The sequence below is a fragment of the Cupressus sempervirens genome, chromosome 11 (genome assembly GCF_028749045.1).
Source record: "Cupressus sempervirens isolate cs-2001-9-10 chromosome 11, ASM2874904v1, whole genome shotgun sequence".
In the NCBI taxonomy this organism is placed as follows: Eukaryota; Viridiplantae; Streptophyta; class Pinopsida; order Cupressales; family Cupressaceae; genus Cupressus; species Cupressus sempervirens.
In genome coordinates this window covers 17706665-17717102 of record NC_143128.1, presented here as the reverse complement: position 1 = coordinate 17717102, position 10438 = coordinate 17706665, and positions in this window count along the sequence as shown.

Below are 10438 nucleotides of genomic sequence, written 5' to 3'. Positions count from 1 at the left end.
ACTCTTTGCACTAGTTTTCTGGGTTATTAATCTTTTCAGATTCTAACATTACCTCCTCTTTTCTTAGATGTAGACCCTTTTTCTTTGTCTTGATTAGATGAATTATCAACTTGATTTCTTCCTCCTCTTCCTCGTATGGAAGATCCTCCTCTATTGTTTTGCCTCTCACTCTTCCTTTTCAACTTCTCCTCTACCTTGATGGCTAATTGGAAACATTCTCCAAGGGTCCTAGGAATGTTTAAACCAACCTTATGTTGAATGCCAAACTTTAGTCCACTCATATACCTTGCAACTTTTTCATCCTCTTCTTCAACTCCTCCCTTTATGTTTAGGTTATGAAACTTCTCAGTGTAGGACATGACATGCATGTATCTCTACTACAAATTATTCCTTCTCGTCTTCATTTGTATAGCCAATTCTGATGGTAAAAACTAACTTCTTCCCATTGTCTTCATCCTATCCCAATTTAAAATCTTATCTAGGCCTCTAACCACTCTTTCATTCTGTAAACTTGTCCACCAAGTAAGGGTTGTTCCCCTTAACTTTTCCTTTGCCACTTTCACTTTCTTGTCCTCTTCTATGTCCTCTAGATCAAAATATTTTTCAAGTGCCTCTATCCATCCAAGCAATTCTTCACTCTCCATATTTCCATGATAGATGGGAAAATCCACTCCTATCTTCAATATAGTACCTTTTACTACCTTTATCAACTTTAAAAATCTTCTTTCATCAGGACCATCTACTACTTCATGATCCTCTCACTCTTGTCTTACATCATGATTCTCTTCTTCATTATTGTTCTCTCAAAAATCTTCCTCATGGATCACTTCCCTTCTAGGTTCATGCCTATCCTTCTCCAAGGCTTCAATCCTTGCAATTAGTTGCAATCTTTCTCTTCTTAACTATCTCTCTTCCCTCTCTTTGGATGCTTCTAGTTCCCTCTTCTCTCTTCTTTCCCTTTCTAATTCTTCTCTCAACTCTTCCATCTCCCTAGCCATTTGTCCCTTAGGAGCCATGTTTGAAACTACTTTTTTTCTCCCTACTCAAGGACCTACTAATTGGTGCTTTGATACCACTTGATGCAATGGATGGTGGTGGGAAGAAGGTCCAAATAGCAAGAGCAAGGAATACACAAGATTCACAATGTTCCAATGTAATGTAATGACCTACAACTCTAGTACCTAAGATGATTAAACTGGTTTTACCTTTCCTCAAACTTGCTTTGGTCACAAACTGAACAATGCATATTCTAGGCCTAGTAGCCCTTCTAATTAGGTCTCCATTAGCCTTCAAAATTGCATAACTCTTCAAACTTCCAAAACACCAAGGGAAAAAATTATAGTTTTAGATACCCTTTATTGATTACTTCAACATATCAAAAGGGAAAGTATGGTTCCTTTGAAGAATATTCCTTATTCCAACATCTAATCAGTAATTTATGCTTGCAAAAAGGTGGTTTTCCAAATCAACTTTGTCTTAAAATTACTCCCAAGCTCCAAGACTCTCAATAGTCTCATAAAATGGATCCAATTAGAATAATCCACAATCAATTTCAACGTATAGTCTCAACAAACACAAAAACCCCAAATCATGCCCTCAAACCCTCAAAATCTAGGACTTTGTCAATCTCTACTCTCCCAATGCCTTCTTCAAGAAATAAAGGCTGTAACACCTTTTCTTTGACATGTATGGATGAAATCCAACACAAAAATAACCCCTCCTTAAGGCCAAACTCCTACTATTGTAGCATACCAAGAAAATTCAATGCAAAATGCTTCCAAATAGCATGATGATGACCAAGAATCTATCTCCTTCCTTCACGATAGCATGTTAATGGGTTAGGAAGATATAATATAGATGTAGTTAGTGTCATTCCATGAGAACTAGACATACATTCATCGAATGACCATCCTTTAAGGGGTTTGTCAAGATTTCTTGAGGAAAATTTGAAAATGTTGTTACACTCAACACTAAAGAATGCAAGAACACTAGAAAACCTTCAAACCAAGTGTGAAATGAAGTATGGAAATATAAAACAATGTCTTGATTCATCCAAGGTCTAGTGGATTTCAAACAACACATAAAACAAAGAGTAAACTCATGAAAATGGAGATTTTCCTTATCAAATATGTGTGCAGTCCATACAGTCACTTCCCCCTGTTTATACAAATGATTTCTCCACAATATATAATATTCCATACAACCTTCCTAACCACCTTTGGTCAGTATAGGAATGATTAAGAGCCTAAAATATAAAACAATTTTCCCTCTTAAATCCAACTAACCATTGTAATTCAAAAATTTAAATTTACAACATTACAAATTTTGGATTTTAAAGGCATTTAAACTACTCTAACCTTTCCATATGACTTAGATAGTCTTATTAAGAATTCCTAAATAGTAACCTATCCCATTGAGATCCCTTTTACATCCTGATGACCATTTAGTCTCTTTTTGAGCCTTTAGGACCTAGGATTTACATATTTTTCTATTTTATGCCATGATAGGCTTTAAAACTTCCCATTTGATTCCACCATGATATAAGTGGTTTTTCTTTATGCTTGGATTCCTCCAATTGTCCTTGTTTCCCTAAGGTTCCTTTACACTAGTACTTCAGCTCACAAAAGCTAGATAATAATGCAAGATGGGTCCCAACAACTAGGCCATGTTAGGTACCCATGTACAAGATATAAGTGCAAAATATAGACAATGCAATCTCTCATAAAGTGGAGAAAGAGGTAAAACCACATGGAAAAAACCACTCTCCAAAAAAAGAGATAAGTGGAATGAAAGAAAATGAGAGAGAATAATACCTCATGTGAGGAAAAGATCCCCCCCATAAAAGAGAAGAAGTGGAAGAGAAACCAAGTAGCCCCCCCTTAATGTAGAATGTACACTAGTGGTAGATGCTCTAGGCTTGATGTTTAAACCATTCCATGAGTGTAGAAAAAAATTCCTCCCCTTAGGAAGAAACAAAACCAAAGGTGTATCAATGAAGCCTCTCCAATATGTAGGAAGAAACCTCAAAATGTATGAAATCTCTGAAACCTGCTCAAGTGTCCCCATGTCAGTAGTAAAAAGTGCCTCCTTGAAATCATGTGTACTATGTCACTCTACTGAAAAAGACAAATCAAGCTCAACTAAGGATGAATGTAGAACATGTATTAAAGAATCAAGTATCTCCTCTAAAGAGAAAGTGACCTCCTTCAACTATTGTATGATATGATGTACCATCATGTATACCTCAAAAGACTGGTCTAGTAAAGAATGAAGATGAGGGTTAGAGTGTTCCATCACAACAAATCATGAAGAAGGATCATCTTCACCAAAGAGAAGATGAATTTCATCAATATTATCTCCCAAATCTGCAATGTAGGACTCCGAAAACAAACTGGAAATGTCTGTCAAGTAGTCATCCCATGGAACTGAGTTTGAAAGACAATGAATATCATGTTGCACTGAATCACTTGAATCCATGGTTATGTAAATACAACTATCATCAGGAACAATAGTAGATGGAATATCAATAGGAGGAGAAGCAATATATGGCTCAAGAACTTGATGATGTATGAGAATACCTAAGTTCAAGTAGCCAAATTTCTTCTCAAAGTCTGAATCATCACTAGAAATATGATCAAAATCTACTAAAGAATCACTATCATCATCATGACCAAAGTCTAAGAAGTAGTATAGCCTAGATGCATGATCAACCACCCCTATAGCAATGATCTCTCTAGTCTCCAGGTCTCTAATAAAAATTGAATCAGGTCTGAATTCCATAGTCCTTCCTCTATCTCCATGAGTGAGCTGATAGATGGAAAAAGGAATATGACTTAGGTAAGGTACACACAACACATATTTGAAGTATCCCTCCCCATTATCAATAGTTCCTTTCCTAATAACATTCATGTAAGTATGATTTCCCATAAAAATAGGTAGATTATGATAAGGTTCAAATGATGAAAACATAGACTGTGAAGATGCCATATGATGAGAAGCCCTTGAATCTAAAAGCCATCTCCCTGAATCTTGATTTGAAGTAGCTAGTAAGGCTTGACCTTTTCCCATGTGATCCTCTTTTTTATCAAAATCTAAAGGTGAAGAAGAGAATGAAGTGGTCATTCTTGATGGTTAACCAATTTGATTCTTCTTAAGAAAATTCTTGAGTTCATCTATCTCCTTCTTATAACAATTATGTTCTTCATGTCCATTCTTTTTGCAATATGCACAAGTACGAATCTCCTTCTTGGATGAATTTACCTTATTGTTGGTGTTTTCTTGTGGTGAGGAGGTTGAGTGTTCTTTCTCTTGTGAATTTTGTTTCCATGATTTCTGCTTCTCGTTAGACCCTTTTCCTTGATTTCTTTTACTAACCACCAATGCTTTAGACTTTGAAGACTTGAGAATCCCCATGCTCATCAAGTTTTATTGTTCTACCATCAACATCTTTGTGAAGGAATTAGATGAAGGCATGGTTTAGGAAGAACCTAAGCTCAACTTATGAGTGTTGAAGCTTGAAAAAAATGATGCATACTCTAGAGGAAGTTTTCTCATCAAAGTATATAGATCAGTTTTTCATCCTCTATGGTAATTCCACAATCCTTAACCATTGACCTTAGCTCATTTTCCTTGGTGATGTAATCTTGTATTATGTCAAAATCCTTTGGATATAATGATATGAGATTTTCATCAAGTTCGAAACCCCTAGCTTTGTCTATTTTTGCATACAAACTAGCAAACTATCCCATGCTTCCTTTACTATTTTACAATTATCAATATGGAAGATAAGATCTTCATGTACATACTTCCTCAAAGTACCAATAGCAACCTTATTGTTATGATTCCATTCATTTATTTTATCAGGATCATATGGTGCAACCATGGTACCATCAACATAATTAATTAAACCTTTTTCCATCATTTTACTCCATGCTCTAATTTACCATGTAGCATAATTATGTGGAGTTAAAAGTGGAAACCTAGGAGAACCCATGATGCAAAATAAAAGAACACGAGAAAAAAAGAAGTACAAACACTAAGGACAGACCACCCAAATCACTCAATCAAAGAACTCCCCCAAAATGGATAATTTTGGCACTTTATACTTAGTGCATGTACAATTTCTACTTATCAAAATAGACCAAAGTGGATTTCTGATTTTGATAGTTACAACAAAAAATATGAAGCTATATCTAACTCAACAAAATAAGATACAAGACTTTTCAAGCATCTAATAAATTACAAGTGCTAAAATAGGCCAAAAATGACCAAATTTTGAAAGTACTATGTCTACTCAAAAGTACTTCAAAGTGATACCAGATCTGGAAAGTAGACAAAAAATAATGCACTTTAAAAAAAAATAGCACTTGAATATGTGTCCATATGAGCTCAAACGAAGCCTTTGCAGTTGCAAAAATTGGGATTTGCTATTTTCAAAAACATTCAGGAATAGGGATTGCAAACAAACTCTATATTTATTTTTTCTAAATCGTCATCATCACACCTCCAAAATCCAAATGACTCCAAATTTTGCCTCAGATGTCCAATTTTGATGAAACAAGAGTCAATTTAGGGATTTTTTGACCTTCTGAATGTGATGCCAATATTTGATTTACACTAGCAAGCTCCAATCTTGACCTGGAAAAAAAATTCCTTCCAATGGCTATGCAATGAAACTTCTATGGTTCTAATACCATGTAAGAATTTGGTATAACTCTGATACCATGTAAGAATTTTTCTAAGGAAATAATTCAATGCCAAGATCAAGAAGCTTAGTAGATAGCACAAGAGAGACAAATGATGATCAAATGAGAATGGATATTAGATAATTGGATGAATACATCATAGAAGTGCCTTGTATATAAAGGCAATCAAGATGACTAGGAGTCATGCAAAGAGACAAGTAAAAACTAAGCACATGTCCACCAAGAGTGGAATATCCTCCATTGTGCATAAATGTATGTGCAACAATGTGAGGATAAGAATGCAAGGTGTATCTCATAAAGAGATGTAGTAGACAAAATGTGCTCAATTGGAGTGCAAACTACTATGTTGTCAACATGACAACTCATATGATTATGAAAACTCCTAGGTTTCTATATGAAAACTAATATGAATATTCATTAACATAAGTAAACTTAAGTAAAGTGTAAATAGTAAATATTTATTTACACCAAAACCCTCACTAAGGGAAATGCACCTCAAGATATTGATCTTGATAGGTTCCAATATATGGTAGGTCATCCGACCTCACCTTACTATATGTCCTTTTCTGAGGAGGATGACAATTCACTAAGTCATCTACATAACCAACTGCCACAAAGTGAAGTCATCATACACTATAAATGTGCCCACTGTGTGCTCATTGACAATAGAGCTGGTTTAAACATTGTCTCTACTGCTCTTCTTAGACAATTGGGCTATTTTGAAGAGCCCATTGACCCTTGTTTCAAGATAACCACCAAAGCATATTATGAAGTTAAGAATAAATATTTGGCTCTTTTTGTGTTGCCTCTTTGATTTGGTCCTATAGAAAAGGATTCCACTTGTCAATTCCTCGACATTCCATTAGCATATAACATCCTGCTAGGGAGACCATGGATACATGAAATGTGAGTTGTGCCCTCAACTTACCATCAATGCATATAGTTTCCATTTCATAGCTCTAAAGTCACTATACCTACAAATGCTAGCTATACTTGTAACATGCTGAAATCTACTGAAAGCTTTGTAGTTGATAATAGGGAATCCACAGACCAAAATGATAATAGGTTGAAACAAATCAAGTAGTCACTCAAGCTAAAAGAAACTAGGATGGGTGAATATCACATAGAACCACTTCTATCTTTGAAATCTCTTCCTAACTCTCCCCATCATTATGGGAAACCATCTACAGTAAAGAGACCTTTTATGTTGACACCTCAAACTAAGTACAATGGTACCTTTATTAAAGCTATTGTACCTCTTGAGGAGGAAGATGAAAATGGAGCCATTGCTACATGGATATACAAAGAGGAAATTCCATTAACCTTACAGAATAGTTGTTGGACTAACCATCAGCCTTCCCCTTTAGGATTCATGACATGGATTAATTACCTCCTATGTGTTCTATAAGTCTAGTGGTTTTATCAGTGATTAATAGGTCAATCTTTTGGTGCAATGACAACTCTAGCTTGCAACAAGTGGTATCAAAGCTTGGTCACAAGTTTGAATCCCCTCAGGTAACGCCAAGGGAGGAATTGTTGGACTAATTACTAGCCTTCCCCTTTGGGATTTTTTACATGGATTAACTACCTCATGTGTGTTCTATAAGTCTAGTAGTTGTATCGGGCATTAATAGGTTGATCTTTTGGTGCAATGACAACTCTAGCTTATAACAAGTGGTATCAGAGCTTGGTCATAGGTTCGAATCCCCTTGGGTAACACTGAGGGGGGAATTTTTGGACTAACTATTAGCCTTCCCCTTTGGGATTTGTGACATGACTTAACTACCTCATATGTTTTCTATAAGTCCAGTGGCTATATTAGGGATTAACAAGTCAATATTTTGGTGCAATGACAACTCTAGCTTGTAAAAACAACCTCACAAAATTACTCTTGAAAAGTATGGTCTAGGTCTTAAACTCATGAAACACTTTGGCTACAAGGGGAATAGTCTAGTTGGATGCAAAAAAAATGGTTTGGTTGATCCTATCAAAGCGATAGCTAGAAGATCTCAAGATACATCTAGTCTAGGCTTGAAGAAGATTCCCTTCCATCTAGGGATTAACAAATTTATACTAGAATCTGAGAGTTTATCTAAACATGAGTCACAAGATGAGTTAGATGACCATGAGGATGATGTTGATGATGAAGATCCTTATCTTTATCCAATTCCTAATGATCTTTCTAAATTATTTGCAGAACCAAATGACTTTGTATTAGGTGTAGCACTTTGGATGGTGGTAGTGATTGTTCTAATGACACTACTGATTTTCCCCATTTCCAACAAGAACGAGGAAATTCTAGTCATGCTTTAGTAATTGAGTACCTCTATAAAAATCTAGATGATGTAGGAAAAATTTTCCTTGTCACTATTGGGGAATTCTACAGTCTATCCCCATGTAGCACAAATTCTTGAGAGTATGAATTTGACTCTCTCTTAGATGCAACTATAGACAAAGATATAGATCAAGTTCATGTCTATGAAAATTAGCTCAATGTAAATGCATAGTTTAGGGTTATTTTGGATGAGTCTCATCCAACTAGTGTCATCAAGTCCTTGATTAATGACATTAGCATTCAAAGGCATTCAAACACACTTAAGGCTGAAGTAGCTCTAGGTCTTGAATTGCTTGTCCAAGCATTTGATGATTAGACTATGAATGCTATCAAACCCACTACATCTCTTTCACTCATTTATCTCGAGCTCAAAGAATGGAATTCTAGTGCATCTAGTGAAGTCTCTACATTCTAGAATGAATATTCTCTTTCCTGCTACTTAAATGCTATCAAACCTATAACGTCTTCCACCAATGAACAAAGCATCAACATGACTGAAGTTGACATCAAATATCTCAGTCACACAATAAAAAAGAAATGAAATAGAAGGTCTAATGGTGAAAAATAGATTTTCATAGTATCAAAACCTAAAATAGTAAAAATAAAAGACATATCCAAAGGTGAAAACCTCTTTGAGGCACCGACGAATGAGATATTTGATGCACTTTCTAGTCATTTTTAGGAAAGATCATCAATATTGATAGAGCCAACACGGTCAATCAATTTGGGAATAGTGGAACATCCTCACATGATACATGTAGCATATTCATTATCTCTAGAAGAAAAAGAGGAATTCATTTCCTTCTTCCAAGAGAAAAAGATAAATTTTGCATGGACATACTTAGACATGCTAGGCTTGGACCCAAATCTCATAATGCACAATCTATCTATTGTGCTAGGAGCTAACCTAGTCAAATAGAAACTTAGGAAAATGCATCCTTCTATTGCATTACTTATCAAAGTTAAATTGGAAAAGCTGGTGAAAGCTAGTTTCATCCATGCTATTGATTACACCGAGTGGATTTCCAACATTGTTCCAGTCCAATCTATCAAAGTTTGTATAGATTTTGGAGATATGAACTTACCATGTCTAAAAAGATAATTTTTGCTCCCTAAGATTGATATGATAGTGGATATGATAATAGGATATGAAATGTACTCAATCATGGTTGGATTTTCTAGTTATAATAAGATCAAAATTGTACCAAAAGATCAAGAAAATACTGCTTTCACTTGTACATGGGGAACCTTCTATTGGAACATCATGCCATTTGGTTTGAAAAATACTGGTACCATGTATCATAGGGTAGTTACTACAATTTTCCATGATATGATGCATAAGACCATGGAGGATTATGTTGATGATACCTTGGTTAAGAGTACAAAACACAATACTCATGTTCAAGATTTGGGACCAATCCTAGATCATATGGAGAAATTTAGTCTAAGACTTAACCCCAAGAAATGTGCATTTGGTGTAACATATGGGAAACTATTTAGATACATTGTTTCTACAAAAGGAATCAAGGTTGATCTAAAGAAAGTTCAAGCAATGATGGATATGCCTCCACCCTACAATATCAGTCAGATGAGGGGTTTACAAGGAAGACTTCAATCCATTCATAGATTCATCTCATAGCTCATGAATAGATCACAACCTTTTACCGAGACTCTACATAAAGGTGTAAATTACAATTAGAGCCAAGATTGTGATCAAAGTCTAACATAGATAAAGAAATACCTTGCTAATACACTAATCTTGATGCCTCCTATCTATGGGAAGCCTCTTATTTTGCACATCTCATCAATAGAGTTATCTCTTGGTATCTTGCCAGCTCAAGAAGACAATGATAACAAGGAAAGAGCTATTTACCATCTGAATCACACATTGATTTCTTATGAAGTAAATTATAGCATCATTGAGAAGGCTTGCTTTGTGGTCATCTTTGCTTCCCAAAAGTTGAGTCACTACATGCTCACTCACACTACATGACTGGTTGCTAAAATTGATCCGCTAAAGTACTTACTTAGCAAGGTAGCTCTAATAGGATGGTTAGCTAAGTGGGTCATGATATAAAGCAAGTTTGACATTCAATATGTTGAAAGAAAGGCTATCAAAGGACAAGTGATCATTGACCAATTAGGAAAAGCACCAATGAAGAGTCAATTATGTGTATCAGACAAAAGATGAGAAATTGATACCTTATAAATGCATGGTGGATGACTTGAAGAAATAATTTTCTCATATCACTTTTCAACAAATTCCTTGAGTAGGAAAAAAAGTAGCTAATGCAATGAATACTCTTGTTTCCATATTAAAAATGCTAGAGAATGATCTTTGACATGAGTTCCTAGTGGAAAGGTTACTCTACCCTACCTATAATTCCCCTGAATCTCA